The sequence below is a fragment of the Panthera onca genome, chromosome D4 (assembly GCF_046562875.1).
Source record: "Panthera onca isolate mPanOnc1 chromosome D4, mPanOnc1 haplotype 2, whole genome shotgun sequence".
Lineage (NCBI taxonomy): Eukaryota > Metazoa > Chordata > Mammalia > Carnivora > Felidae > Panthera > Panthera onca.
In genome coordinates this window covers 50,755,864-50,780,838 of record NC_138351.1, presented here as the reverse complement: position 1 = coordinate 50,780,838, position 24,975 = coordinate 50,755,864, and the positions used below count along the sequence as shown (strand labels likewise).

Below are 24,975 nucleotides of genomic sequence, written 5' to 3'. Positions count from 1 at the left end.
ATTCACTTTTTCTTTTATTTTTTCTTTTTTTATTTGTGATGATTCAGGTTTTTTTTGAATGTTTATTTATTTTTGAGACAGAGAGGGACAGAGCATGAATGGGGGAGGGGCAGACAGAGAGGGAGACACAGAATCCAAAGCAGGCCCCAGACTCCGAGCTGTCAGCACAGAGCCCGACACGGGGCTCGAACTCACAGACCGTGAGATCATGACCTGAGCTGAAGTCGGACGCTCAACCGACTGAGCCACCCAGGCGCTCCCTCGATGACTCACTTTTAATCATCTGATTCTAGTTAGAGCGCAGAGACAAATTCATTTCTTCTTTCTCTCTCTTTTTAAAAATATCTCCTTACAACTTAAAAGAGGTTGGTTTGTACTTTGGTGTTGACTCTGCTGCCAGCTTGCCCGACTGGTTTTTCTCTGCAGAAGTCCAGCCCAACTTCCTCTTCTACCGAGTGCTTGCCATGTTTTCTGGTAATTTTCCCTAAGCGATTGTGCCTGGCACAGACTGGAACTGGCCACCTTTTGTCTCTGCCTGTTGACCAGCTATTCTGTCTCCGGCTCTCTTCCCACATCACCTGGCAGTGAAGTTTCCTTTTCCTAACCTCCCTCTCTAGGTCTAAAGAGTTTTATTCTCTTTAATATCACAGCACATCGACCATGACAGAGTGTACTTAGAGGATTATGCTTATTTGTAAGCATGTTTGTCTTCTTTGGATTGTCGGCTCCTTGACCACAATCCAAAGGGTTGTGTGCCGTTCATCTTTATATGCCTGGCCATAGTGGGTGCCGACAGAGCATTTACTGGACAAATGTTCAATACATTCTCTTTTGTTACATGCAACAAGATAATTTGAAGTTAGTAGGGAGCTTTTGATGTGAAAGAGATTAGTGAAAAGAATAAGAGCTTGTATTTTACTGTTCATTCTAAGACATGGAGAGCAACATATATTTAAGAAATATGGGTAGGGGGTGCCTAGGTGGCTCAGTCAAGCGTCAGAGTCAGATCATGATTTCAGCTCAGATCATGATCCCCGGGTCATGATATCAAGCCCTGTGTCAGGCTCTGTGCTGACAGTGCTAAGTCTGCTTGGGATTCTCTCTCTTTCCATCTCTCTCTGCCCCTTTCCTTGGTTATGCTCTCTCTCTCTTTCTAACAGAAAGAAAGGAAGAAAAAGAGAAAGAAAGAAAGAAAGAAAGAAAGAAAGAAAGAAAGAAAGAGAGAAAGAAAGGGAGGAAGGAAGAAAAGGAAGGGAGGGAGGGAGAAAATAAGAAAGAAATATGGATGAAAAGAATTGATTTGGTGATCATGGGACAAAACATCTTGGAGGATGGCATAATGAGGTACAACCAGTTCTCTGGCAGAGTTCTAGACAGAGTTTTCCATAGAACCTGACTATAGTACCTGGAGCCTCCCCTTTCTGGATGTAATTTTCTCTTTTTGTAGAATGGAGACAGGGGAGGAGATCATTTTACATGAATTTCAGGTCATTCAATCTCTGAAACCCTGTCATCCATCATACAATTACAATTGATTTATGGCCCATCTCTCTAGCCCCATAAAAAGGCACCTAAACATTTCTTATACCCTATCAGTCCTCTAGGTCCTTTTTCTTAGTTTCCTCCATTCATGCTCTTCTTCCCCTTCCTCTAGACCTGGTAAGTTTTGCCCTGAAGCTGCAGGATTCTTTGAACACGGTATTACATGGCTCTCCCATTTTTCTAGAGGGGGACCCTATTCACCTCGCCCCTGCCCACCTCCACTTCATGACACCAGACAAGCCTTAGCACCTCTCCAGCTAGCCCTTACCTCCAGCTGGCCCAAGTAAGGTTTGACGGCCTCTTTGCATTTTGCCCTGTCTTCATTTTTTTTTGTGAAGAAGCCATATTACCATAAAAATCTGCAGCTGCTTCCCCATCAGCACACCTCCTTTCTTCTCTTTTTCAGAATGCCCCCACCTTTAATATGACAATAGTGATAAGTGCTGATTATAGAAGGTTTACTGCTGCCAGGTAGTTGTGATAGATATTTAATCACATCACTGTCCTTGCAGCGTTCCCGAGGGTAGACATTTTATGTTAATTTTGGAGGTGAGGAAACCAATTCTCAGATTGTTTAAATAACTCGCCCAGATTGTCCATTTCCAAAGCCGGTGCTATTTCTGCTGCACTGTGTTACATTTCAGCATATGGAGGCCCAGATCAATTTTTGTTGTTTTGTTCACATCAGCTCTTTATGTGTCTATGTGTTTCAGAAACAATGTTGTATCGCCAAAAAGAAAAACACTCCACCACACTTTACAACATATCAACTTGCTATTTTATTTTTTATTATATACTTTTCTACTCCGTTTATCTTCACACATATTTTAAAGAGTTAGGATCATAATATGAATATAGTCCTTTTTCTAAAAATAATCCTATAGGCACTTTCTTTGTTGCTTTTGTCCTCATTGTCATCTTTTTTTTTTTAATGTTTATTTTTGAGAGAGAGTGAGAGAGAGTGTGAGCAGGGGAGGGGGGAGAGAGAGGGAGACACAGAATCCAAAGCAGGCTCCAGGCTCTGATCTGTCAGCACAGAGCCTGATGTGGGGCTCGAACTCACGGTTCATGAGATCATGACTTGAGCCAAAGCCGGATGCTCAACCGACTGAGCCACCCAGGTGCCCCTCGTCCTAATTGTCATCTTAAAGGCTGCATAATTTTTGTCAGATTGGCTTATCATAGTTTTTAAAGAGTGTTTTTCTGATGCAGAGCATTGAGGTTATTTCCATTTTGAGCTGTGATCAATTGTGTTATAATAATGATATTTATGGGGGCGCCTGGGTGGCTCAGTCTGTTGAGTGTCGGACTTCAGCTCAGGTCATGATCTCACACTCCGTGGGTTCAAGCCCCGTGTCGGGCTCTGTGCTGACAGCTTGGAACCTGGAGCCTGCTTCAGATTCTGTGTCTCCCCCTCTCTCTGCCCCTCCCCTGCTCATGCTCTGTCTCTCTCTGTCTCAAAAATAAATAAAAAAATAAATAAATAAAAAAATAATGATATTTGTATACTTTTTAAGATTAATGGTAATACATTGGCTTTTAAAAACTATTTTATCGTGGAAATTTTGAAATACTCACAAGAGACTAGAAGGGACCTGCCTTTATCTGTTATGCTGCTTCAATAATAATTAACGTTTTGCTCATGGTGTCTCAGTTACTCCCCCACTTTTTTCTTGAGAACATTAAATTTGTCATTTTGTGTCAGGATAGACTTGTAACTGATGAGGACTTTCCCCAGTGTCATCTAGAAGTCTATGTTTAAACTTCCCTGATTATCATCAGAGTGACTTTTCACACTTGGTTTGTGCAAGTTAGGATCCAAATACAGTCCAGTTGGTTGTTACATCATTAAAGTTTTATTCATTCTAAATGACACACACACACACACACACACACACACACACACACGCACACACACATTTAATGCCATCAGTTTGTTGGAGAGATGATGTCAGAATTTCTGTAGAATGTCCAATGATCTAAGGTTGGTTCTTTCTTCAAGGTAGCTTTTAACTACCAAAAAATCTACTATATTTGTTTTAACTGATAGATGTGAGAGCTTAATAAGATGGTGGTTCAATTCTATTTTATTTTATTTTTTTGTTTTTTAAAATTTACATCCAAATTAGCTAGCATATAGTGCAACAATGATTTCAGGAGTAGATTCCTTAGTGCCCTTTACCCGTGTAGCCCATACCCCCTCCCACAACCCCTCCAGTAACCCTCAGTTTATTCTCCATATTTATGAGTTTCTTCTGTTTTGTCCCCCTCCCTGTTTTTATATTATTTTTGTTTCCCTTCTCTTATGTTCATCTGTTTTGTCTCTTAAAGTCCTCATATGAGTGAAGTCATATGATTTTTTTCTTTCTCTGACTAATTTCACTTAGCATAATACCCTCCAGTTCCATCCAAGTAGTGGCAAATGGCAAGATTTCATTCTTTTTGATTGGTGAGTAATACTCCATCGTACATATATGCTACATCTTCTTTATCCATCCAAACACTGATGGACATTTGGGCTCTTGCCATACTTAGGCTATTGTTGATAGTGCTGCTATAAACACGGGGGTGCACACCTTCGAAACAGCACACCTGTATCCCTTGGATAAATGCCTAGTAGTGCAACTGCTGGGTCGTAGGGTCTATTTTTAGTTTTTTTGAGGAACCTCCATACTGTTTTCCAGAGTGGCTGCACCACCTTGCATTCCCAGATGGTGGTTCAATTCTTAAGAAAGAATACTTTGTAAGTGCGGTCCTTTTCACTTTGAGGTCAAACTTAGCATACCTCTTAGAACATTTTACTACATCATAAGCTTCTTCTCTTTCTTGTTCTGCCAAAAAGCCTCTTGTAACATGCAGTTTATTCATATACAAGCCCATTCATGTCAGGTACATATAACTGGATCCCTGCTAATCCCAGTCTCTTCTGCCCCAGGTACTGGACCCAGTGTTAACATTAACCAATTTCCTTATAGTCCTTTCAACCTTACTAGAAAACTAGGAATTGCCTGAGATACTTTTGAAAGCAGTTAGTGGTCCAAGAAAAACCTGGATTTGAAAGAGAAATAATTGAGAATTGAGGAAGGATGCCTCAACTGTAGACACTGAACGTTCTGTTTCACAGATTAAGTCCAAGTAGATCAGGCATGACTATCATAATGATGCCTTTACATGTTAGAGAAGGGTTGAGACCTACACCTGTCTTTATGCCTCTATCCTCTTTGAGCTTAGGGTAGTTTGAGGTTTCTTTTTCTTAAGAGTGTTAATGTGAAACACCATCATCATAAATCACTAAGTTCTAATGAGTTTGCTTCCATCATACTGAATCCCTGGTCTAGAAGAGAGGAGTAGGACACTTGCTCTTCTCCCTAGAACACATTTCTCCTTGTTTTATTTATTTATTTATTTATTTATTTATTTATTTATTTATAGTGTGGGGGAGGGGCGGAGAGAGAATCTTAAGCAGGCTCTACACCCAGTGCAGAGCCTGACATGGGGCTTGATCTCACGACCATGATATCATGACCTGAGCTGAAATCAAGAGGTAGATGCTTAACTGGTTGAGCCACCCAGGCACTCCTCCTCCTTCTATTTTTAGATAGTGTTTGAGGGCCTCTTCAGGGCCACACATAATAAATACCCAGAGTGCCACCAAACAGAACAAAGACATGTCCAAGGTCTGAGATTCCCATAATTGTTCAGGAATTGGGAGAGGCAGAGTGATTTCTCCTTCCTTTCTGGTCCCAGGAAATTATAAGGCATGTGTAGCTTACCCTTTAGGTCATTAGGCAAAGTGAGATCTTCCACATCCTGGTTTGCCCAACTGTTCCAACCAACTACATCTTTACACTCCATAGGTAAAGCCATAGCATTACTGGGCAAGAAGACGTAAGGTCCCACAGCAACCCTCTCTATCATCCCTGCAACTAGAAATGCAGACGAGGTGCTATTACATTTCTCAAACATATGCCAAAGGCAGTTATGTTACTGTGTTAATGGAAACATGGGTGGAAACGGCTCATGACAATAGCCTCAGAGAGAGGAGGGCTGTGTGGTGCTTTATCTAATGGGGTGACTTTTCTTTGGGGATTAAATTCAAGGATCTGAATGTTTTTCTTTTATCTTATCAGGCAGGCTGTGGACTGGAGACTGAATTTTGAACTTGAGTTGTAGGAATACATAGCCTTTCTTCATTCTTTTAGCTTCTCGTTGCTCATTTGTTTTATTCACTAGCACTGTATGATCCAGGGAGCTTCACTGGAAGGTCAGTCGCAGAAATTGAGAATCTGAAAATGGGGGGAGAAAGGATTCAACATTAGGTCATCTAATCCTGTAAATCATTGTTTAAAATTATTTTTGGCAACTTGGTCTTTCCCCTGTTAAGTTTAAGCATTAACTGTTTTTTCCTATTTTAGGTTTCTTAAGAAATGACTCTGCTGTGTATTAGGTATTACTGAGAATCCTCTTCTTTCTTTTTCTTAATTGTCACCACATGTGCCTCTTTGGGCATAGCAAACAATCCTTTCTCTTTCTTAATTAACCTTTAAAATATTTAGAGCTTTAAAAATGGACACTTGGGTACTCTGCAGTCTATTTCCAGCATCTGTTCTTTGACTATATGATTCTTATTACTCTTTGATAGTTCCATAATGTGTGTGCAAATAGTAGTGTGAGTACAGTGAGTAATGTGTGTGCCCTGTTGGAAAATTGCCATCAATGAGAGGAGAAAACAGTGTCCTACCTCTTTTGGTTCTGAACAAATCACGTAAGGAAAAGAAGTAAAATTGAAAGGAAGATGTTGCTCTAATCTTGAGTTTATATAAATAACTAATCTATGGATCCCTTTAAATGTATTTAGTATCTCTCAGGGGTAGCAAGACCTAGGCTAGAAAGGGTACTGTTTTCTTAGACAAGCCAGTAATTTGTCAGTTAAGCATACTTGGAAGTTGGAAATCTATTTTAAGGATCTGAACTCAATGGAAGACCATAGTATCACGGCGGGTGGAGTCAATCATAGTATGCCCTAAGAGATCATACTGTTTAATACTCTTACCTTGTACATGATAAAACTGAATGAAGCTCCTGAGTTTTTCTAGAGCAAATGGCTGTTAGTTGCTGAGCATAGTCAAGTTTTTTCCCCTGATATAGTCAAGTTTCCCCTCCCCAGTTGTTACGTCTAGTCAACACTAAGAAGGAATGACCTTACGAATTACTATCTCTCTTTTGCATTTTTATTTTATTAAAAAAATTTTTTTTTGTTTATTCATTTTCTGAGAGAGAGAGACAGAGTGTGAGTAGGGGAGGTGCAGAGAGAGAGGGAGGCGCAGAATCTGAAGCAGGCTCCAGGCTCTGAGCTGTCAGCACAGAGCCTGATGCAGCACAGAGCCACGAACCGCAACATCATGACCTGAACTGAAGTTGGATGCTCAACTGACCACCCAGGCGCCCTGACTCTTTTGCATTTTTTTAAAAAAAACTTCTTATCATGGATTATTTCTCATTTTACAATAAATGTTAGTTTTATGTTCAACATTGTCACTTAGTAGTATTATTTGGCAAATACCAAAGAATCAGTGTGGTAAGGCCCTCCAAGATGATGTCAGATATGTGTAAATCCTTTTTCTGGTCATTTTGAAATTGCAAAAACAGTGACCAGCTCCATTATATCGTTCTGCCTGACTTTCCGTCAGCATCGAAACTATATGTGTTCACTAATGCAGGGAGGACAAAAATCATTCAAGTAGTAAATGAAGGATGCTGGTAACTATTTCCAAGGTCAACAACAAAAATTTGCCCCTCACACTTTCCAGTGGGAAATATAAATAAGTTGGCACCAAACATGTATAATCCATTTTTGCCTTGAGATCAGGTGTGGACATAAGTCTTTGCTAGAAAAGGAACATCTCCCTTCCATTCTTCTTCTGTGTGCTTATCCAAATTTTGTCTTTTCCTTTCAGTGCCTTCCACTTATTTAATTCTCTTGCTTCTTTGTTGTTGTTACAAAAACACTTTATTGTAGAATGATTGACATGTAAAAAAAACTGTACATATTTAATGTACGCAACTTGAGTTTGGAGATAAGTGTCTACCTGTGAAACCATCACCACAATCTATGCCATAAAGCTGTTGATCACCTCCAAAAGTTTTCTGCTCCCCTCTTCACTTATTTTTTTCTCATCTATTTAATTCTTATCTTCTGGCAGTCTACTTTTGAAAAGAACCTTTCTGTTATCCATGGATATCATTTGCTCTCTGTTTTATCATGTTAACTTGCTGTCTCCTACTCTTTCCTTGTGAATATATACAACTAGTAATCTGGGGAACTGGAGTGTCCTACCCAGGAGTGCCCAGTCTATATTCATTTTCTCCTATTGCATAAGCAATTCTGGCTTCTAAGCAAACAAAGGAGTAAACTTCTGTGTATATGGATGCAACTAAAATAAAAAAGCTTGACTATCAGACATGAATCAAATGTGCTATACAGACTAATCCATTATTTGAGTATATCTGGGACTGCAGGAATTAATCTTAATCATGTTTATTCTTTTAAAAACATCAGCAGTTAAAAATTGCATATCTCATTATTAAAAATGGTTTTGGAGCTGAGATGTAATCTCCTAAATTAAAGAATTAAAATAAGAGCAGGATGATCCAGCTAACCATTTTTCTTCTTAAAACTTGAAATAAATGGAGATCAAGAATGTTAGACATCTTTAAATAAATCAGAGGTCTTATGACACTTCTAATATTTTATTAACAAAGTTTTGGTTTGATTTATTGGTGTAAAATAACTAGCAAGGTATTCTCTAAGTGCTGAAACGTAAATTACAAACACGAAACCTTGATTTATGTTAATGGCGGATAATATGTGGGACATGGCAACTTAGCACAGATTTTCCACTATTCCCTGAGTTGGGGGATGGAATCTGAGAAAAGAGCTGGAGAAAGGGCTGCCTTAGGCTCCATTTGTTGATATATGGGTGATGGCTGTCTTCTAAGAAATGATATAATCCTGATGATGGGAACTTTCACTTCTATTCCAGCCACCTCCAGATTTTAGTGAAATCTGCTCGACATTTCCGAGTCACTAGGAAGGGTCAGAGGCATTCAGATCTCTGCAAGAATGGCAGAGTTCTGAGAAAAAAACAAAAAAGTGTCTGCATTGGTAAATATTGGGTCTCTCTGATCTCTTGCAGGATGTTAACATTTTCATATTTCTCAAAGTACTTTCATCTCCCCCACCTCCTAGACCCTCAGTGACACCCACTGCCAATTTCCAATTCTGTGTCATTCCAAAATAGGCCCTCTGTGTTGTTCACCTGGACTGCTCGTCATTGCCAGGGAGAAATTGCACGGTTCTGCAAATCGGCATCAGTCCACATTTTCGTTTGCCAACCTCAAAACTGTTGTCTGCCTCACGCTCCGTCTCCCTGTTCCTTGCCTGGCTAGCCTCTCCTCATCTTTTAGGTGTCAGCTTAAACTTAACAGCCTCAGAGAAATGCTCCATGATCTCCTCATCTGATTAGACTCCCCCCTTGCCCGATGTCCTGCTCATCTATTTCATGACACTTTGGACTTTATAATTCTTTATGTAAGTCTTTGCCTGACTGATTGTTTGTCTCCACAACTAATTTCTTGTGCATGGAGACAGCATCTGTTTTATTAATTCCTGTAGTGTAGCTCTTCTGGCATACCATAGGTACTCAGGATGAATTTTTGTATAAATGAATAAATTGTAAGATTGTGCTTGAAGGAAAAGCATTCCCTAATTAAAAAAAACAACAAAAAAACAAGTTTAGGGGCGCCTGGGTGACTCAGTCGGTTAAGCATCCAACTTCGGCTCAGGTCATGATCTTGGGGTTTGCAGGTTCGAGCTCCACGTCAGGCTGTGTGCTGACAGCTCAGACCCTGGAGCCTGCTTCAGATTTTGTGTCTCCCTCTCTATGCCCCTCCCCCACTTGTGCTCTGTCTCTCTCTCTCTTTCAAAAATAAATGAAACATTAAAAAAAAAAATTAAAAAAAAAAAACAAGTTTGAAGAGCATCACTTTCAATGAATGTGGCCATAGCACGAGAGATATCCTTACCGATGTCAGGTTGCGTATACGTGCCACATAAACTTCTTATTTGTGGTGACACAAATGGACTCTTGTGTTCTGACTTTGGAACATGCGGCAGTTGCTAAGCCTTTGTGACAGTGGTTGTCAGCCTCCTTTTGTCTGCAGGCACACACGAGCTGATGCTCTGTGGCTGTGTGCCACGAGAACCCAAACAGCCAGTGAACGTGGCTCCCAGGACCCTGCCTCTCCCTGCACTTCTTTCTCCCTGACTTGAGAAACTGTTTGGGGATGCAAGTGAGTGGGTGAATGTGAGTGCAAGGCTGTTAGAAGGATTATCTCAAATCTGTTCTAATTTATATTAAAAAGCAAAAGATAAACCAATTATAGATTTGGAGTTTTTTAAAAAAAATAGTAATGAGTCACTTGCTACATATCTCACAGCCAATCAGGGCACATCAGTGTGGCATGACATGTGTTGGCATTTTAGAAATTAATCCCAAGCCACTGGGGAGAATTTTATCACTCGTAACTTTTGGGGAAGAAGAAAGCACATGAGTTGAGATCATAAGATAGCCAGCCCTATTAGGAGAGGAGCTCATGGAAATAAAAATTGCATAAAAGTGTATAGTGTTACTTATAAGGTATTACCCCTGATGCCCTCCCTCAGTGACTAATGTAAAATACTTATTATTTAAGTTGAACCATATGAATGGAGATATGGGACATCTTTAGCTAAAAATGCAATTTCATATGGTTTGAACTAATTAGTTTGTTAATGTTTTCTATTCATCTAAAATGCACTTGGAAATGAGCTATAAGCACTTGCAAAAATGAGAAAAGCAGCATAACGCTGTTTTTTTGTGTGTGTGTCCCTTTTAGTGACTTTTTTCTCAGAACAAGTATGCTCATCAATGAGCCTGTTGATCTTGTTTGCACATCCTTAGCCCAGCACTGGTCTAAGAGCTCTCCTGGGGATACGGAGACGCCTGGGGTAGCACTGGGCAGTGCTACAGTCCAGATGCAAGAATAAGATACACCTGGAAAAGAAAACATTTGATACTTACTAAATTATGCATTCCTGCCCAAAAAGAATGGCTTGTCTGTCACTGTTGTTCCTCTTGTCTGGCCATATATGTATTTTGAAAAGCTTTGTATTTCAAAAAATAATTTTATATTTATAAAAGAGTTGCAATGATTGTACAAAGATACACTCAGCTTTCTGTGATGTTAACATCTTACATAATTATGGTACAACTATCGACCTAAGATATTACCGCTGGTACATTTACTATTAACTAAACTACAGATTTTATTCCAATTTCATAAGTTTTTCCATTAATATGCTTTTTCTGTTTCAGGGTCCAATCTGTTGACAGTACAACATTACATTTAGCATATATGTGTTTTAATAATGATACTATATAAAAGTAAGAAGGAAAGCATTTTACCCATACTCAGATATCACTGCTGTTAATATTTTGGTACATTTCTTGCTGACAGCGTGCACATAACCACACACATCAGGATCAAACTACATACCTGTTTTGGTACTCTAGTTTTATCATTTAACAAATCATAAATATTGCTCTATGTTATTAGTTACTGTTTGAAAATATGTTTAATGTGTATATAATTTTTTATCATATTGATATGATAACAAAAGCTATGTTCACATTACCAGGTTATTGAATGCTCGTGTCCATTTTGCTCTTACAAATGTCTCTGTGATGATTTGCAGTGCACATGAGCTCTGGGCAGTTTTCATATTTCTGCAGGGTGATGACAAGGAAGAATATATAATGTGAATATCTATGGATTTTCCCCTTTTATTATTTTTTTTATTGAGACATCTTTTATTGTATTTTTAAATTCAAGAGCAGCACATTTAAACTATACTGAAATCTCTAAAATTGAAAATGAAAATCTTCTCTTACTCTGGTAGACTGCCTTCCCTGAGGAAAACAAAGTATCATGAGGTCTCTGGCTTTAACTTGAACCTGTGTGCCCAAAATTATTAGGGGTGTTTCCGGCAACGGTGTAAAAATGCAGCTTCAAACCTGAGCTTTTCGTAAGTGTGCAAAGTTCCCATGGGCTCTCAGGAAGAATATCCTAGCCCCATTATCTTTTGATTTGTGGCCAAAGGCACCTTGCGTTGGACATCCCCTGTAGTTCTGGAGGACCATTTTTATTTTCAGGATTTTGCTGCTTATTTGTTGCTGAGGAGTCAGTTTCATTACTCGGTAACAGAATGCAACACCAGGGAAAAAGGATCCCCTGACTGTCCCTGCCTTCTGGAATAGATAATTCATCCGTTCCCAGGACACTACGGCTTGCAGAGGGGACGAGGCCCAGAGCGGTCATCAGCTGACACTGTTGTTGGCCACGAGAGTATCAGGGAAGCATATTGGGACCCCTGGCTCCTACAGGCACTAGCCATGGTGACTGGACACTGGAGCACATTGTTGATGTCAGGGCTTACTACAACCAGGGAACAGAGCACAGGTAATGAAAAGGATGGCCTCTGAAGTTAGACAGCCTGGGCTCAAATCCTAGCAGGTAGGATCTAATGCCTACTAGGGATTCTCAGCTTTAAGCAAGTAACTGAGCCCCTCTGAACCTGAGCTTCTCAACTGTAAAGATGAGATCGTTATACAGGCTGTTATATAATTTGAACAAGATGTGAAAATGTTTGGTGCAGTGCACTGGGCACATAGTATGCCATCAAATAAAAGCTTGTTAAATGAAGAGATGAATGAATGACTCATGGAGCCAGTTGAACACCCTACTTTTAAAATAGCGTTGTGGTTGGGGCACCTGGGTGGCTCATCTGTTAAATGTCCGACTTCAACTCAGGTCATGGTCTCGCGGTCTGTGAGTTTGAGCCCTGCACCGGGCAATGCGCTGACAGCTTAGAGCCTGGATCCTGCTTCAGATTCTGTGTTTCCCTCTCTCTCTGCCCCTCCCCCACTCGTGCTCTGTTTCTCTCATTCTCAAAAATAAATAATAAAACATAAAAAATTTCTTAAAAATTAAAATAAAAACAATAGCACTGTGGCTATTTGTGATAGAGAGCATAAGAAATATCAATGCGATGAGTTAAGTGTCAATTTCTTTTCTTCCCCAGGGTTGCAGAAAACAGAAACCAACTCCAGCTAGCTCCCATGAAAGGAATTAATTGATAGGACACCCGGGTCCTGACATCTAAGAGTTAAAATAACCAGTCTTTGGATGAGCCAGAGCCAGGCAACTCCAGGGCCCTCAGAAAAGGACAATTATGGACTTCTCTAGAACACTGACATCCATATTTCTCATTTTTAGTGACCTGTAGTGTCAGATGAATGAGCTCTGGCCAGGAAGGTAGGGTCCATGATTGCTAGAGGACCCTTGTCTGTATCAGGGGCAATTCCCAAGGCAAGGGGAATATTAGGAGCTAGTAAATTTTTAAGGCTTTAGTGAGGTGTAATTGTCATATAATAAACTATACCTATTTAGAATGTACAAATGGATGCATTTTCATATATACACAAAATTATATACAATTATATTTATGTTATATATTATATCTATTTATCAGGAAAACTATAACTGTGATGAAAATAATGAATATATCCATCATCCTTGAAAGTTTCTTTGTGCTCCTCTGTATTCCCCCTCTCCTACCTCTCTGTGCTCCTCTACCTGTTCCCAGCCAATCACTGATCTGCTTCTGTCGCTATAGATTAATTTGCATTTTCCAGAATTGTGTATAAATGGGATCATATAATATGCTCCTTCTTGTCTGGTTTTTTTCACTTGGTATAATTATTTTGAGATTCACCTATGTTGTAGCTTGCATCAGTGCTTCATTCTTTTTCAAGGCATGTAATATTCCATTGTATGGATATACCACAGTTTGTTTATCCATTCACTTCTTCATGGGCATTTATGTTGCTTCTGGTTTGGAGCTCTTACCAATAAACTTGCTATGAAAATTCAGGCCAAGTCTTTGCTTAGGTATGTGTTTTCACTTTTCTTGGGTAAAAACCTAGGACTAGAATGGCTGGGTCATATTCTAAGTGTATATTTAATTTTTTCAGAATCTGCCAAGCAGTTTTCCAAAGTGGTTGTTGCATGTGTTACATTCCCACCAGCAATGTAGGAGAGTTCCAGCAGTTCCATATCCTCACCTCCACTTGGTATGTATCCAGAACTTATTTTTAGAAAACTCTCAAAACTTAATACTAAGAAGACCAATAACCCAATTTTTAAAAATGAGTAAAAGATTTCAATAGATAATTTGCTAAGGAAGATATACAGTGGCAAACAAACACATGAAAAGATATTTAACATCATCAGTCATTAGAGAAATGAAAATTAAAAGCACAGTGGCAAGCTTATTCAAATAGCTAACATTCAAAGGAAGCTAATAATTTTACATTATTCTGCTGCCCATTTTATAGATGAGAAAACTGAGGCTCCAGGAATTAAGTGACTTGACCAAGCTATCCAGTGATAGAATTTGAATTTGAACCTGGGTCTGCTAACCCCTGCTTAATCTTGATGCTCTGCCAGCAGTAGTCCTTTAAAGTAGGCTTCACAAGCAAGATTGAAAACGGGGGAACTCACTTACTACTCAGGAGTAAAATTTCCATTTCCTCTCCTGATGAGACAGGCTACCACCACTCATAGTGAACTTTATGGAACTTCAAGTTTTGGTGTCTGTTTTGCCTAAATGATAGATTTTGTTTTTCTAACATCCAGCTTCGTCTAGGTGCCTCTGAGAGAAGTACTCAAAGTATGGGGATGCCCACCAAAGCTTCTTTGGTCCAATGAAGACAGAGGTCTGTTTAACCATGATCATTACGAGTATAAGTTTTGTTTTGTTTTGTTTTGTTTTGTTTTGGGGGGGTGAATTCAGACAGATCTTAGTTTGAACCATAGATCTACTGTTTCTTAACTATGTGATCCCAAACAAGTTACTAAATACTTCGAGTTTGATTTCTTTGTCTGTAGACTGGGAATGATACTGACCTTACAGTGTTTTAAAGGTTAGAGGAGCCCATGTGTATACAGAGTTTGCCACAGTGTCCTGCACTTAACAGATGCCCAAAACACTATTACCATGTCACAAATAATAATATATAACCCCACTAAGAATAGGTGTGTTAAGCTTCTCACTCACTACGAAACCTACCTAAACCACAAGCTCATCACTAGCTTATGTCTCACATTTCTCTGTAGACTTGCTCCTTTCTTTAGGAAATGCTAATCCACCATTAGAGAGGATGGTATTTAATTCTATAGGAATCACTAAGTCTTAAGAAATAGTTATTCTTTAATTGTAAATGTATCCTTCAGTTAGAAATATTCTTTGAAGGGAGTATCTGTGGTTGCCGTTGGGCCACATCAGCGGAGTACGTGCATGGATGCTCTAGAGTTCAATGATCAGATATGCAGGAATTGTGTGGTGTAAAGAAATCAAAGTAAATGTAATAAAGAGCTCCGCAGAGCACCGTTACTCACGCTCAGGTTGCTTGGCTTACAAACCTTATCAGGCACTCACACTCTGTACACTTCCTTCATCCTTTACCTACTCTGACGCCACCAGCTCTTTTTCCAGGCGCCTGGAGGTGCTGCTTTAGCTACCAATGATCTGTTTTCCTCTGTCCTGTTATTTTGTTTCTGAAATGCAATCAGTGTTTTCAGTCTGTACTTGGGGACTACAGGGAGCTTCCTCCAAGCGCCTGGATGTAAAATTATGAGGGGAGACAAGCCAGTTTCTCTGGTGGACACCTCCAGCCACTTTCTCTCAGGTAGTCCAGTAACGAGCTGGCCCTGCAGAGAGAGCCAGAGATTGTACTGGTTGGCACCAATGCGCGTAATGTGAACTTCGCAGATGATGGCCTCTGAGTGTACAGGATTTTTCACACTGGCAAGGCTCTTGTGGTATGGGGTGGCAGAGCACTGGGGAGGTCTTTATCCTAGAACACGACTTAAATGGTCTCCAGCTGTGCCGGTTTAAGCGGGACACACCTACCTTAAATCTTGGGATGGCCGGAGACTAGGGGACTGCCTCCAACATGTTCCTTGAGCCCAAATGTTGATACTTTCATCATTGTGTGTCATTGTGGTGTTTGACCCTCTCTCTTTTGCAACAGAAAAATACTTTATACTTTTTTTTTTTTTTATAATTTGACTTAAAAACAAGCTTATAACACTTTAGAGTGGAGATGCTTAGATTCAACCCCAAGGCCTGCAAGATATACTCATAACTCATCTGGTAGATCCATTTATTCCTTTTTTAAAAAAAATTGTGTAAAATACAGGCAACATCAAGTTTACATCTTTCCCATTTTTGAGTGTGTGGTTCAGTGGTACTAGATACATTCATACTGTTGTGCAACCATCACCACCATCTGTCTCCAGAATTATTTTCATCTTGCAAACTGAAACTCTATACCCATTAAAGAATAGCTCCCCATTCCCTTTTATCCGCCCCTGACAGCCACTGTTCTTTCTGTCTCTGTGATTGTGCTTACTCTAGGTACCTCATGTCACTGGAGTCATACAATATTTGTCTCTTTGTTCCATTCATTCTTAAGGTATGTTGATAGACTCAGAAGGTAGGAGATTTTCTAGAATGCTTGGCAAGGAAATCCATGTAGAAAGTTGGGTAAATCGTGCTATCTACCTTGATACCATTAAGCACTTGTGTATCTGGTTTTCTTCATTCCAATTCCATGTTCACAAAGAAATCCTCTGATTATGTTATGGTTTCTCAGAGTAGATCCAATTAGTTGCCTCCTCTCCCAGCATCCATCCCATCCCATTTACACTGTACAGCATTGTGTCACAGTTTGGGGGGTATTGACCTCCCTAAACTCCAGAGGTGAACCATAAACCAATTCTCAGGAACCCATATGCTTTTTTAAACATTTAATTAATTAATTGTTTAATTTACATCCAAGTTAGTTAGCATATGATTTCAGGAGTAGATTCCTTAATGCTCCTTACATATTTAGCTCATCCCTCCTCCCACAACCCCTCCAGTAACCGTCTGTTTGTTCTCTATATTTAAGAGTCTCTTATGTTTTGCCCCCTCCCTGTTTTTGTATTATTTTTGCTTCCCTTTCTTTATGTTCATCTGTTTAGTATCTTAAATTCCTCATATGAGTGAAGTCATATGGTATTTGTCTTTCTCTGACTGACTAATTTCATGTAGCATAATACCCTCCAGTTCCATCCACGTAGTTGCAAATGGCAAGATTTCATTCTTTCTGATTGCTGAGTAATGCTCCATTGTATACATATACCACATATTCTTTATCCATTCATCCGTTGATGGACATTTGGGCTCTTTCCATACTTTGGCTATTGTCCATAGCATTGCTATCAACATTGGGGTGCATGTGTCCCTTTGAAACAGCACACCAGTATCTCTTGGGTAAATACCTAGTAGTGTAATTGCTTGGTCATAGGGTAGTTCAATTTTTAATTTTTTGAGGAACCTCCACACTGTTTTCCGGACTGGCTGCACCAGTTGGCATTCCCACCAGCATGACAAAAGTGTTCCTCTTTCTCTGCATCCTCGCCAACATCTGTCGTTGCCTGGGTTGTTAATTTTAGCCATTCTGACAGGTGTAAGGTGGTATCTCATTGCGGTTTTGATTTGTATTTGCCTGATGATGAGTGATATTGAACATTTTTTCATGTGTCGGTTGGCCATCTGGATGTCTTCTTTGGATAAGTGTCTATTCATGTCTTGTGCCCATTTCTTCACTGGATTACCATTTTTGAGGGTGTTGAGTTTGATAAGTTCTTTATGGATTTTAGATACTAACCCTTTATCTGATATGTCATTTGAAAATATTTTCTACCATTCTGTCAATTGCCTTTCAGTTTTGCCAATTGTTTCCTTCACTGTGCAGAAGCTTTTTATTTTGATGAGGTCCCAGTAGTTCATTTTTGCTTTTGTTTCTCTTGCCTCCAAGGACACGTTGAGTAAGCAGTTGCTGTGGCCGAGGTCAAAAAGGTTTTTGCCTGCTTTCTCCTCTGAGAATTTGATGGCTTCCTGTCTTACATTTAGGTCTTTCATCCATTTTGAGTTTATTTTTGTGTATGGTGTAAGAAAGTGGTCCAGCTTCATTTTTCTGCATGTTGCTGCCCAGTTTACCCAGCACCACTTGCTGAAGAGACTGTCTTTATTCCATTGGATATTCTTTCCTGCTTTGTCAAAGATTAGTTGGCCATACATTTGTGGGTCCATTTCTGGGTTCTCTATTGTGTTCCATTGATCTGAGTGTCTGTTCTTGTGCCAATACCATACTGTCTTGATGATTACAGCTTTGTAATATGCCTTGAAGTCTGGGATTGCGATGCCTCCAGCTTTGTTTTTCTTTTTCAAGATTGCTTTGGCTGTTCTGGGTCTTTTCTGGTTCCATACAAATTTTAGGATTGTTTGTTCTAGCTCTGTGAACAATGCTATTTTAAATAACAATGTTATTTTAATAGGCCCATACTCTTTGTCACAGCCATTGACTTGGCTATGGACACTGACCTAGGCCTAAACCAATCCTCTGGCTATAGTAATTAATTAATGGACAGGTACCTACCTAAGTTGGCCCAATCAAAGTGAAGTTTAAGAACTTTGATAGTTAGACAGAAAGAAGCCATCCTTATTTTACTGAAGTTGAATTAAAAAAAAATGTGCATACATCTTATTGCTGTAAGCAGCCACTTTGTAACCATGAGAAGAAGTAATCCTAGAAGGGTCTCAATATTATGGAAAATAGAGTGAATATATGGAAAGAAACTTAATCTTTGGTGACAGCCTTAAACTGCTGGATCAGGCCTTACCTGAAACACTCCCTACCACAGACCTTTTGAGCTCTTGAGTTAATAAATTCTCTTTTTGTTTAACCAAATGAGCTGGGTTTTACTTGTTTTTAGGTACACTTTAATAGATTATCCATAAAAATCTGTGTACAGGGTCAGAAAACAATGATTAGATGGACTTTATACATTCCCTTTGGTACTAATTTCTCATTGTGAAAAAATAAAGTGTTATTTCAATTTGACACATTATTTTCTTCAGCTTGTTTAATGTGATATATGGATTCTTCCCCAGGAGGCTGACAAATTTTAATTTCTGGCTTTGTCCTACAAGGGACCACAGTAATACTGTCAAGGTAAGGAATAGTATATTAAGGGGGTGTCTTGGGAGAAGACCTTAATGACCATATATGGTCTGCCTTGAAAGCTCTACTTGAATTTGAGCTTCCATTTCATCCCTTTGAACTTCTGTAGCCACTGGAAATTCTTCTGAATATCTGTGATTGCTCTAAATTAGCGACCAATGCCAGCTGTGCTGTTGGCTACCTGGTCTCTCACACTTGGTTCCCCAATCCTGAGAGTCTCTTACCTTAGGTCCTGTTGCGTTCTCTAGTTACCAAAGGGTAGCCAAGTCTGCTTTCTACAAAGCTGTGAGCCCTTTGCACGTGGCCACGATGGAAGTGATAACATCCAGCACAACGCCTAGTATATAGTGCGTTGACTCTGCATCTGAGGGCCCCCCCCTCGTTCTGTCTTTGGCAGCCCTGAGAAGGTTAGAAGATACCAAGTTCAGTGAAGGCTCAAACTTTTTCCCCATCTTGTTGGACACTCTTCCCAGTTATCCAGAGGTACTGGATGAGAATTTTTGTGTGTGGTAAAATTGTGTGTTCTCAGTGTTTCCCTCCTTCCTACTCCTCTTAAAGAGATCTGTGTATCATTTCCTCTTTTGCTGGCCCTGGGTAAAAATATACTACACATAGAACAGGAGGGTTGTTTCCAAATGGTGTACTCATGAAACATTTCTTTCTAAAAGGACTCAAGATTAAAAAAAAGAAAAAAAAAAGGTGGTACTGTAATTATACAGAAAATCTGAGTGTTTTTTGCTTTTAATTTTACTCTAGAAGTTAAGGGCTCTTTGAATGAAGGGAGAGTTGTGGATGAAATTCTGTTCAGCCTTCCTTTAGGAAATGTTCATGGACATACGCTCCATCAGTTTTAGCTAAATGCAGAGAGGCTTGTCCTGTCACCATCAAGACAAGACATACTTGGAATTCCAGTCCATAAACATTTAAATGCGGTCACTCTAAACCTATTGTGGCCCTGACTTGTATTTTCTCATTTCTAGTGACGGGACCATTTTTTAACAGAGCATTCTGTGTGAACTGGTTGAATGGAGTGCCATGAAAGTCTTTAATAAATTATAGGTGGATTTATGGGTTCTGCTCTGGGCCAAGGTAGGTTGGCTGAGTTGAAGTGAATTGGGACATATTCATCCAGAAGGTCCAGTGGGGCCTTAGGGAAAAGAGATTCACGAATGGATGTGATGTTTTTCACCTCATAGGCTTCCTATTGTACATGGGCAACCGTTTCTAGGATTGAATAATCCCATCACATTAATGTGACACATTGTCTAGTTGGTTATTTAGAACAACTTCTTCAGAGTAACCCAAGTTACCTTTTGTACAATCATAGGAGTGAGCAAACTCTCAAAATCAGCCCCATGGTTAAAACAGCAAAGCATCAAAGCAATCCAAGATGGATGGTCCTCATTTATAGGCTTCACATCTTTAAGAACAGATACTTCACATCCTCTCTGTGACTAGTGTTTCCCAGTGTGTATTATATTTTCTACCTCCTGTGCTCCCATTAGGAGGAAGAGATGACTATAGATGATGGGTCAGAGCTTTGCTGAGCTCGGCCACTTGGAGGGATGTCATTGGCTGTGTCAGTCTACTTGATTGTCCATACTTGTTTATAAGTAAACCTCCGGGGCACCTGGGTGGCTTGGCCGGTTAAGCGTCCGACTTCGGCTCAGGTCATGATCTCACCGTCTGTGAGTTCGAGCCCCGCATCGGGCTCTGTGCTGACAGCTCAGAGCCTGGAGCCTGTTTCAGATTCTGTGTCTCCCTCTCTCTCTGCCCCTCCCCTGTTCATGCTCTGTCTCTCTCTGTCTCAAAAATAAATAAACGTTAAAAAAAAAAAATTAAAAAAAATATAAGTAAACCTCCTGTGAACTGTGCTTGTGAGAAAAATGTGAAGATGAGAGGGAGCTAGGTTCTAAATTAGACAGCAGTGTTTCCCTAAAAGTGGGGCCAAAGTGGTAGCAGAAGCTGTGTGTTTGGACATACTTGCTGGAATAACTGGGATTTTTGAAGGAAAGTTCAGAAATCCTGAAGGTTATGTATGTTGAACATGCATATTGAAAAGGAGAAGGTGCCTGGGTGGCTCAGTTGGTTAAGTGGCTGTCTTCGGTTCAGGTCATGATCTCGAGGTCCATTAGTTTGAGCCCCACGTCGGGCTCAGTGCTGACAGCTCAGAGCCTGGAGCCTGCTTTGGATTCTGTGTCTCCCCCTTCTCTGCTCCTTCCCAGCTCACACTCTGTCTCTGTCTCTCTCAAAAATAAGTGTTTAAAAAAAAATTAAAAGAAAAGGAGAGAGCTGTTCCATTTCCTGCCGAAAACAATCACATGGACTTAATTCCTACCTGAATAAAGGTGTGCATTGTGCCTCCCCTTTTCTTGACATGAGTTTCTCTTCATCTCTTTGGGATGGTTGATAATAAGAGGGGATGTCTGGTATCTGTCTTCACTGAACTTGTGTGGTCACTTTCTGCTGCTCAGGACAGCGATACAGCCAAGTGACACCGCTCAGCTAATGACTGATGTTTCTAAAGCAAAACAAGGGCAGTTTTATCTAAAAGAAAATTTTCTTCCCTTATTTTCCTCTTTCAGAAGATCCCTGGGAAGGCTAGAATTTATATGCTGTGTGTGCACTTTAAGAGCTCCTGGTGGATGGTGCAAAGGACAAGATAAAAATAAAGAAGGGAAGATAATGAGCAAACTCCTCTTTGTTGGCAAAAATCTCTGTTTTTCTGCCTCCAAAGTTTTCTGTAACATTTCCATTGACCTAGAAGCTATTGTGCTTTCTGGTGAGTTTCTGTGAAGGCCCTACTCTATGTGGAGAAAGGCCAACAAAAGAGCAATTCCTGATGCATGGGATGGAATTGTCTCTTCTATAGAATCAAGTTGTAAAATGAATCTGGACATTTGTCTGGGGGTGTCTTAACACTGGAAGCAGCTTTACGCAAGTAAGAAAGAAATGGAACTAGTGATCAAAGTGTATTGATATTTTTAGGATCTTGGTACATATTGCCAGTGTGAACCCAAGAGAGGTCACAGTAGTTAATACACACACTAGCTGGGTCGGAGCACTCAGCAACATTATTACTACCTTTTACATCTTTACTAATGTGGTAGACTGAAAAAGACGTTGAGCCCGATTCAAAAGTCTGCTTACTGTATGGTTCTATTTATGTGATATCCTGGAGAAGGAAAAGCTATTGGGGGAAAAATGTTGGATCAGGGTTTGGGTGTGAGAAGGATCGTGACAGGAGAGAGATCGGAGGGAATTTCTTGGGGGTAATGGAAATGTTCCGTATCTCGATTTTGCTGGTGTTTTCATGACTATATGTATTTGTCAAGACTCACTGAACTATACACTTGAAAAGGGTGAATTTTGCTGTACATAAATTATACGTCAATAAACCTGACTTTTAAAAAATGACATTGCCTTGTGGTTTTAAGTCACAGCTCTTTGGCTTTGCAGTGAAATTGAGCAGCTTTATATTTATTTGCCATTTATAGTCCTTCTTTGGAGAATTGTCTTTTCATCCCATTGCAGAATTGTCTGCAGGGTCTGAGACTTTTTCCTACTAATGGGGATAATCTTTTAATATTGCCTGTCAAACTTGCTATTTTTTTTTCCTGAATTTCTTTTACCTTTATTTGTGACTATTTTATTTGATCTAGCCTAATTTATTGACTTTTACTCTAGTGGTTGCTTTACTTTTCTAGCAGAACTTGCTGATAGAAACTCTTGAAACACTGAAATGTTTCAGTACATGCTACTTCAGTTTCCCTTGGGAATTCATCAGGTATGGTGTGGGGAGTCTTTTCAAAATAAAAGAGGAAAACAGGGGCGCCTGGATGTCTCATTCCGTTAAGCGACAGACTCTTGATTTCGGCTCAGGCCACGATCTCATGGTTGTTGAGATCTAGCCCTAAATCTCCGTGAGTGACATCTGCACCGAGTATGGAGGCTGCCTAAGAGTTTTTTTTTTCTCTCTCTCTACTGCCCCATCCCCTCTCGTGCTCTGTCTCTTAAAAAACAAAACAAAACAAACAACAAAACCTCCAACAAAACCAGAAGAAAGAAACGAAAAGAAGAAAACAACTCCTCCATGCATCACTGTAATAGTTGCCCTCCTTCAAAGTCACTCACTGGGCTCATCCTGTCCTCCTGGCTCCACTGGGCTGAGCCCTGAGCCACAGCCATGGCCTCCCAGCCTCATGCTCTCCCCATGGCGTCAGCAACAGCAGCTTGGGCACAGGGCACTGCAAAGCGATTTATACTGACAGAAATCGACCAAAGCCTCAATCAGTCGAAAACCTCATTTAACACTTCCCTCTGCTCTCTGGTTTTTGGAAGTTCTGCTTTGTCCTGATTTGCTCCGTAATGGGATTGAGGGAAAAAAATAGTACCTCGCTTTTACATTTCAGTAACTACTGAATGCTCACTGTGTGCCTGGAGCTCTGCTGGGTGCTAGACACACAACGGTGGGTGAGACAGACGAAGTTTCTGTCCTGATAGAAGTTACAAGCTGATTACGCCATCGCCAATGGATGAGTACCAAATTGTGACAAAATAGTCGGAAGTTAGGGGCACCTACGTGGCTCAGTCAGTTGAGGCTCCGACTCTCGGTTTCGGCTCAGGTCATGATCTCACAGTTCTTGGGTTCGAGCTTCTCATCAGGCTCTATGCTGACAGCGAGGAACCTGCTTGGGATTCTCTCTCTCCCTCTTTCTCTCTGCCCCTCCCCCTCTCGTGCCTAAGCATGTGCTCTCGCTCTCTCTCTCTCTAAATAAATAAGTAAACTTAAGACAAACCAGAAATTATGATAGGTGCTGTGATAGGTACAAAGATGTCCCCCTGTCACAAGTGGGTGTGTAGAGAGTGTCAGGGCTCCCTGTCTTCTCCGGTCTGAAAAGATTTATTTGGCCCCAGGCTTACTATATTTTCACATGTAGGAAGACTTCAGCACAAGAAAACTGTCTGCAAAGCCAGTGCCCTGTGGAATTATAAACAAATGTGACAAGCTGAGTGAGCTTGGTCAAGGCCAAATTTCTTCATCGTGGATAATCTAGATGATGTTACCTGTCCTGGGGACTGCTGTGAGAATTAGCAAAAATAAACGTAAAAGAGGCAGAAGGGATGTGGCTGGAGGCTCTGGAGGCAGACAGCCAGGGTTCAAATCCTGGTTCCTCCATCTAATAGCTATCTCAGCTTCGTTATCTCACCTCTCTGTGCCTCAGTTTCCTCATGAAGAGAACGGGGGTAGTAATAGTGTCTCCTCATAGGGCTGATCTGAGAATTAAATGGGAGAGAAAATATATGGCTTGTACAGCAGTGCTTGCCGGATGGAAAACATTTAATCAGAGCCAGCTTCCACCATTACCATCCTATCATCATCGCCACCTTCGTCACCAAGCTCAGGTCCCAACACGAGAATGAACAAATCCCCTCATGTACTGTAACCGTGTAGTTAGGTTGCTCTGGAACCACCATGCCCTGGGACTATAAGGAATAGACACACAGAATAAAGAGAATTGTGAGGAGCACAGTGGCTATAGACTCTGTGTGAAAAGGGTCAGGGATCTTATCTCACTTCCAACCCCATCTCCTTTTCCCTGCTTTACTGGGGAAATGACCTTGAAGGAGGAACAAGTGCACTCTGATAGATAGAACGGCTTTGGCCACAGCCCAGCCCCACCACCCAGGCACAGAGGAGAGCTCTCTGATGTCTCTTGAATGATTTAGCTTTATTGGCTCTTGTGTCTCTCTCCAAATTGCCTTCAGGATGAATGTCGTGGCCAGAACCCATAGAGGACACCAGCTTCCCAAGCAGCTCCCAAGATGCGGATACTCTCTCCGTTTATGAAACAGGCTTCAAATTGGCCATTAGTGGAGGTTGTATTTTGCATCTCGTGAAGAGGAAATGATACTGCGTTAGAAGTTCTGCATTGTGGCTTAGGCAGTGCATTAGAGGTGGGCTACAGGCCGGGTGGTTTCCTACTGGGCATAATACCCAACTTATTTTCATTTACATTACTTTCTCTACATCACTGACTGCACGAGGCATGAAACTGTTAAATGCACACAATTCCCAATTGCTTGACACAAATAGAAATGTTTAATGAATAATAATAAAGAAGGAGCCTATGGATGAAACCAATATGCAAAAACTGTGAGTGCGTGTTAACCAATTTTTCTCACTGCACAGAACTCA

At 40.4% G+C, this 24,975-nt stretch overlaps 1 long non-coding RNA gene across 1 annotated transcript in view; it reads left to right on the top strand.

Moving 5' to 3' along the window:
* The window catches only part of LOC132663389 (uncharacterized), a 28,575-nt gene extending 6,392 nt beyond the window's left edge, over positions 1-22,183 (top strand). Inside the window, exons 4-8 of the long non-coding RNA XR_013551752.2 lie at positions 13,677-13,775; positions 14,341-14,445; positions 18,707-18,767; positions 19,757-19,865; positions 21,362-22,183. This is a non-coding gene — a long non-coding RNA (uncharacterized LOC132663389). The remainder of the gene's footprint in view (positions 1-13,676; positions 13,776-14,340; positions 14,446-18,706; positions 18,768-19,756; positions 19,866-21,361) is intronic.
* Positions 22,184-24,975: the final 2,792 nt, after the last annotated feature.